This window comes from Mirounga leonina, unplaced genomic scaffold (genome assembly GCF_011800145.1).
Source record: "Mirounga leonina isolate KUSES-001 unplaced genomic scaffold, KU_Mleo_1.0 Mir_224, whole genome shotgun sequence".
Taxonomy (NCBI): Eukaryota; Metazoa; Chordata; class Mammalia; order Carnivora; family Phocidae; genus Mirounga; species Mirounga leonina.
In genome coordinates, this window is record NW_023270615.1 from 1,636,136 (window position 1) to 1,643,389 (window position 7,254).

The 7,254-nt window shown below is 42.7% G+C and overlaps 1 pseudogene; it reads left to right on the top strand.

The window, feature by feature from the left end:
- Positions 1–3,742: 3,742 nt before the first annotated feature.
- On the top strand, positions 3,743–4,816 carry LOC118026242 (annotated as a pseudogene).
- The last annotated feature ends 2,438 nt before the right edge of the window (positions 4,817–7,254 follow it).

Below are 7,254 nucleotides of genomic sequence, written 5' to 3' on the forward strand. Positions count from 1 at the left end.
GTCCTTAATTTGGCTTCAGCAGCACTTAAAAACAACAACAACAAAGGCTCTAGCTGTTCTAGAAGCAGGGGGATTTTTCTCTTTCCCCAGCCACAGAACACAAATACTGAGGTTCATTCCAACTCAATTAACTTGGGTTCCCTGCTCACTCCTGAACAAATCACTGTGGCCAAGGGCATGGGGTCACACAGAGTCATTTAAGTCAAACAGGGCTAATTTGAGGGGAGGGGGGGGAAAGAGAAGGAAATCCCACCCAAACCACATCACTGATTAACAATGGACAAGAAGTATTAGACAGCCACCAAAGCAGGATAAAACTGACCACCACTGAAATACCCTGCACAGGGCATTGGTTTTACAAGTTAGAGTATCGTTCAGTGAATTGCTACACATCCACTTAAAAAGATGTAACAATACAAAAAGATGTCCCTAATGTGCTTTATATGGAACAAGTAGATTACAAAACTCTTGGAAAGCTATACACCTATTCATTAATGGAAGTCTTCTCGATGCAGGGGCATCATGCTTGGTTTTCATGATTTTCGTGTTAAACTTTTACTTGTGCTTCTTACTTTCCCAAAAGTTTTATAATAAAACCTGTTACTTTGTGAAGAGGAAAAACACCCATTCTGTTACCTTTCTGCTTTTTATGGATCTGCCTATTTCCCACATCATTTGCCCTTTCCTGTTAATCCTCCAATAGAGGCAGGGTTTTATTTTGTTTTGTTAGGGAAATAGGTCCAACAAAATAAAGTGACATGCCCAGATTCTCACAGGAACTTTTTACAGGCATCGATAGGAAAATCAAGTATCTGGGTTTCTGTTACGGTACTGTTCCACATCCTTGTTCCACCTTGCCTCCCCTCTGATGAGAAGGGCTATCACTCTTTACGCACCTCCACCAAACAGAATCAGTGCTGACAGAAGGACCTCTCCACTAGGCATCAGAAAGCTTCACCATTTCAAGGGACTGCCAATACTGGTCACTGCAGAAGGCGATGAGGGGCCCCCTTCCGGAAGAGGACCATTAGTGACATGCCGTCCATGAACTACTCCCAGGAGCCCCGAGAAGTGGTACGTGGCTACCAGCTGCTGCCAAGCCTGTTGGAACACGAAGCCTGACTCCATTTCCACTGGTTATTTTGTCCTGCTTTAATTACCAGTGCCTGTGTGACAGAGAATGGATTCAACTGTCAGGGAGCAGGAACTCTCTCGGCCAACAGGCCCAAAGACGTGCTGGGCTGTCTTTCTGATCGCTCTATCAATAGCCAGCATCAATGCTTCCCTTGGAAAAAGGGCATTAAGGGAAAGATCAAAATGCCAGATCTATGCCCTCTGTGAACCTCACCAGATGGGATTCAGACAAATAATTGTCACACCCCCACCCTCATTACCAGAGTCAAAGCTCTCAAAGCTGCTAGGAACAGTTTCTTTTGTCCTTCATGCATTTTCCATGAAGTAGCAGCCTTTCTCTAAACTTGGACTAGTATTTCAGATTGCCCAGGCCGTACAGACTCTGAGAATTCTCGGACTAATGGAAAACTTAAGGTCCTTTTAAGGGGACTGAAAGATTCAAATTTCTGTGATTCCAACATCAACAGACTTCTTGGAGGACATTTTCCTGATCTATGGCTACACTGAGTGCTGTAGATTTTTCTATGTGGCGACACTGAGTGCTGGACTCCCAGGAAGATCAGGTCTCTGCTTCTTCTACCTCTGGGTCATGTGACTAATCCTGGCCAATTCATTGTGAGTGACAGTGGCACTGTCATTTCAGAGACAAAGCACTTCACGGACAGGGAGATGCTCCATTACCCCCACCTGCACCCTCGCCATGCAAATACACATTGAGACAGGCGTGCTGCGAGGTCAGAGTGGCCTTTATCACTGAGCCAACCCTTGGAAGGGTCTCTCAGACCCACAGCCAATACTAAGTGAAAGAAAAATAAGTATTTTGGGGCGCCTGGGTGGCTCAGTCTGTTAGTGGCTGCCTTCGGCTCAGGTCATGATCCTGGGGTCCTGGGATCGAGCCCCGCATCTGGCTCCCTTTCTCCCTCTCCCTCTGCCTGCTGCTCCCCCTGCTTGTACTCTCTCTAATAAAAAATTAAAAATCTTTTTTAAAATCTTAAAAAGAAAAAAAGAAAAGAAAAATAAGTGTATTTTAAAGATACTTAAATCCAGGGTGCCCAGGTGGCTTAGTCAGTTACATTTCCGGCTCTTGATTTCAACTCAGGTCATGATCTCAGTGTTCTGGGATCAAGTCCCCACCTCAGGCTCCATGCTCAGTGTAGAATCTGCTTGAGGATTCTCTCTCCCCCTCTCCCCCTACCCCCACTCGTTTTCTCTCTCAAATAAATAAATTTTTAAACATCAAAATAAAAAGTAAAGATACTTAAATCCTGTGTCGATTTTTATAATAACACCTTGACTCACATAAGTGTTTAATATGAGACAGTGTTGGGCACTTGACATGCATTATCTCACTTTTTCTTCAAACCAACCTGGTAAGATATAGTCCATTATGATTCTACTTCACTGAAGAAACAAAGAAGTAACTCAACCAAGATCACACAGCAACTGAGTCATGAGACCAGGATGAGACTCCAATATTTGCACTCATAACCACCACACTGCTACTGTGGAATAGAGTTTAAAGAAAAATGAAATAAAGAAGCCAAAGGTAAGCTACATAATAAATAGCAGAGTCAGAAGAAGGAGTGAAGAAGGGAATAAGAAAGCCTTAAGGTATTGACTTAAGACAACTGACCATTAGAAGAAAAGTAGGCACCTTTGGGAAAAGCCCCCAAGATCATGTTCAGCAATTTATACCAGGAGAAGGATCACCAGTTAAAAACCACAGATGAAGAAATAAACGAGCAGTTATCTTAACTGAAAAACATTTGTGTAAAAGGAGCATATCACAATCTGTAGGAAATCAGTGTAGGAAAATTTTGCCTATTTTTTCAAAGATTTATATATTAGAGAGAGAAAGAGAGCATGAGCTGGGGGCAGGGGGCTGGGGAGCAGACACCCCGCTAGGCAGGGAGCCTGACCCAGGGCTCGATCCCAGCACCCGGGGATCAGGACCTGAGCCAAAGGCAAACACTTAACCAACTGAGCCACGCAGGCACCCCAAGTTTTAAATGTAATAATCTTCACCTGTTTTCTATTGAGTAGGAGACTCAGCAATTTTGCCCTCACAAAATATTTTACTTCTAATGATGATCCAGATGCCAACTTTCACAGAATCCCAACAAAATGTCAGAATTTTATTAACCATTCATTTGTTTAGAATATCAGACTTTGTGTTCCACTGGACAGTAAATCAAAGGACCCAAGTAACATTGAACCAGAATTATTAAGGCCTGTCATAAGCTGCAAATACCTACATTACCCCTTTTAAGACATTTTTCAGGATAAATAGACATCTCCAGAAGTTAGTAAGGAACACATATCCAAAGCCACAATTTCAAGCAGTAAACCTGAAAAAGGATTCTTTGATAAATTAAAATTTACATTTTCTAATAATGTTGACAAGAATCTACATATATACACACTTACGTATTTTATTATGCTTTGAGGAAATCCAACTGGAAGAATCAAGATAAATGTACCATGTCTCAATATTTCCAAAGCTTAACTCCTCCTAAGTACTAACAATGAAAATACCTATCTTAGAGGGTCGGAGCAGTCCTCCAAGACCGGATCCAACCTCGTGTGCCACTGACGCCCGCCCCACGTGCACTCCCAATTCCTTTTGGTTCTAAGTCCAAAATGGCAACTCTCAAAGATCAGCTGATTCAGAATCTTCTTAAGGAAGAACATACCCCCCAGAATAAGGTTACAGCTGTTGAGGTTGGTGCTGTTGGCATGGCTTGTGCTATCCCAGTATCTTAATGAAGGACCTGGCAGATGAACTTGCTCTTGTTGATGTCATGGAAGACAGACTGAAGGGAGAGATGATGGATCTCCAGCACGGCAGCCTTTTCCTTAGAACACCAAAAATTGTCTCTGGCAAAGATTATAACGTGACTGCAAACTACAAGCTGGTTATTATCACAGCTGGGGCCTGTCAGCAAGAGGGAGAAAGCGGTCTTAATTTGGTCCAGCGTAACGTGAACATCTTTAAGTTCATCATTCCTAATACCATAAAATACAGCCCAAACCACAAGTTGCTTGTCATTTCCAATCCAGTGGATATCTTGACCTATGTGGCTTGGAAGTTAAGTGGCTTTCCCAAAAACCATGTTATTGGAAGTGCTTGCAATCTGGATTCAGCCTGGTTCCATTACCTAATGTGGGAAAGACTGGGAGTTCAGCCATTAAGCTGTCACAGGTGGGTCCTCGGGGAGCATGGAGACTCCAGTATGCCTGTATGGAGTGGAGTAAATGTTGCTGGTGTCTCTCTGAAAAATGTGCATCTTGACTTAGGCACTGATGCCGATAAGGAACCATGGGAAGAGGTTCACAAACAGGTGTTTGACAGTGCCTAGGAGGCAATCAAACTGAAAAGCTACACTTCCTGGGCCATTGGACTGTGTGGCAGATTTGGTAGAAAGTATGATGAAGAATCTTAGGTGGGTGCATCCAATTTCCACCATGATTAAGGATCTCCATGGAATTAAAGTTGTCTTCCTTAGTGTTCCTTGCATCTTGGGACAGAATGGAATTTTAGATGTTGTGAAGGTGATGGACTCCTGAGGAAGAGACCCATTTGAAGAAGAGTGCAGATACACTTTGGGGGATCCAAAAGGAGCTGCAGTTCTAAAGTTTTCTAATGTACCACTTCACTGTCTAGACTACAGCAGGATTTTAGTTGGAGGTTGTGTATATTGTCCTTATCATCTGATCTGTTACTCAAGTTATATTAAAATGGCCTAAGAAAAAACCGCAGTTTCCTAAAGTTCCAAATAGGAATGGTTCACCAAACCCTGCAGCTGTATCCCGATGCTGGATGCTACCTGGCTTTGTAGTCCTAAGCTGGTCAGTGTAAGTTAGCCCCACCATCTCAGAGCTACTGTCAATATTACATAGCTGCAGTTGCTCTTCACACCAGATGTGTGTTTACCGTGTGTTGCCACTTCTGGTTCCTTCACCCAACACCCAACATGCCTAGTCCATCTTTTTCAGTCCGTCACATCCTGGGATCCAATGTATAAATTCAATATTGCATGTGTTGTGCATAACTGTCCTAAAGGATCTTATTTTGTGTACCATATATGTCAGAATATAATGTACATGGCCATATGATGTAAAAAGACAATGCAACCAACAATCTAAGTGTCATACCAACTAAAATACCAAATAAATTTTGAACAGTGACTCCTTTTTTTTTTTTTTTGAAAAAAAGAAAACACCTATTTTAACTTGAGCCACAACTATGGGTTTGCTTTAGAATTTATGAAATTGTCAGTTTCAGGCTCTACCTGCCTTCCCATTCTGCATTTCATTCCTGGTTTCAATTCAGCTCCTTTTCTAGCCTATAGCATTTTCACTTAGGGCTGAATTTCAGCAGAGGACAGAGCCCCCCACTAGGAGAGGGGGGTGCCATCTGCAATCTTTAGTAAGCTGTACCTCTAAACACATAAAAGGAATCAACCAACAAAAACAAAGACCGGGGCAGCGGTGGGGGGGGGGGGGGAATGGTCACCCATGGGACAGTTACAAAAGGTCATGTCCATTGAGTATAAACACTCTAGAAGGATTCCAAACTTCATGATTCATTTGGTGCTTTTTTTTAAGCAACTGAAAGCCAAAAAAAATAATAAATTTTGGAGTGGGAGGAGACACAATGAAGAACTCTCCATCCATCATCCTTTCCCACACATGACTCTCTCTCTCTGGTTTGACTTCTCAGGGATCCCAGCACACACCATACCAGTACTTATTCCCAACCCCTCACAAATGCTCTTCCCAGATTCTTTTCCTATTCAGATCCTATGCATCCTTCAGAGCTCCATTCAAGTGCCACTACCACCATGAAGCCCTCATGAAAACTCAATCCCTTGGGATCTTTCTTCCTCTAAGTATCTATTGTTCCAATCTTCTTTTACCACACACTTAGGATAGGGTTGGTTTGCCATCATCTCTATAGGATTAGTCTTGTTCTTCCACTTAGAATCCTTAACAACAGTCTCCTACACTTGTTTATTCCCCTGTGTACTGATCATGGTCCTGATTACATAGCATAGGCTCCGTTTAAGAAAATTATGTATATTATTGAAAATGGAATGACAAAAATAGAAACTTAAGAATTAAAGTCCAGTTTCCTCAACATAAGCAAATATCAGTCTTAATGGTGACCAACCTAACGCCCATGACCTGATTCGTTATTTAAGAACCCATAAATAGGGGCGCCTGGGTGGCTCAGATGGTTGAGTGTCTGCCTTCGGCTCAGGTCATGATCCCAGGATCCTGGGATCGAGTCCCGCATCGGGCTCTCTGCTCCTTGGGAGCCTGCTTCTCCCTCTGCCTCTCTCTCTCTCTCTCTCTCTCTCTCTGTCTCTCATGAATAAAAAAAAAAAAGAACCCATAAATAAATAATTTTTAGATATTCATTCTTTCTAGGAGAAGACAAAAGGCTACTTTGACAGTAACCTACTAACCCATTCTCTGGAGCAATGTGGCCTGAGAAAAACAGCTCAAAAATCATGCCAAGACTGGGTTTCTTTAGGGGAGATTAGTATGGAAGCAGGGGCTCCCCTGCTGTAGGAATACGGATTTTCTAGAACCCTTGGCTTCCGTAGTAGCAGCTTTTGACCATTATGCAGCAACCACTGCTGGGCATGTCAGACACAAATTCTGAAAACCTACCATTAATACACATTCATGAGAAATTTTGAAATTCCATTTAGTTACGTTATTGAACAGAAATCTATCACTGAAAACAAGCTGACTAGCCAGTGATAGGGGATAGGTGAGTTCAACCTAATTCACACTGTTAATGCCTTTCTTCCCCTCCCATCTTAAATAGCAGCCACACTGCTTGGACAGAATTTCCCTCACCCCCAAAACAAGCCACTCCATGTCATCTCATTCCCCCCCCCATGCCTTGCTACAATGATTCTATCAGTTGTGGGCAAAAAATTCTGCTCCTCAGTTAGCAGTAGTCCCTGGCTACCATAAGTGGTTGAGTTTAGTCCAAAGTGGAAACAGCTTTTGTATGATAGTTTGGGGAGAAGATCTCTGCCTGCGAAGTCCAGTGCTGTGGAGTGAACTGCATTCCCCCAAAATTCCTATGTTGAAGCTCTAATC